We start from the raw sequence: 230 nt of genomic DNA, 5'->3' as shown, positions 1-230 counted from the left end.
TTTGACACACAAACTTATGAAAAATAATTTATTTCACAATAAAAGGTCAAGAGAATGCCATTTAATGTATTTCTTTGATTTAGACAAACCATTTTTTCTTTTACTTATTACATCTATTGTTCTTTAATGTAGAAAGTGGAAGTTTTTTCCATTTATTTGTCTTGTAATATATAAGATACAGCTTTTTTAAATATTTTGAAGAGTATCGTGCACTGGTTGGCCGACCGGAG

Source organism: Penaeus monodon, chromosome 15, assembly GCF_015228065.2.
Source record: "Penaeus monodon isolate SGIC_2016 chromosome 15, NSTDA_Pmon_1, whole genome shotgun sequence".
NCBI lineage: Eukaryota > Metazoa > Arthropoda > Malacostraca > Decapoda > Penaeidae > Penaeus > Penaeus monodon.
This window is presented reverse-complemented; position numbering follows the sequence as displayed.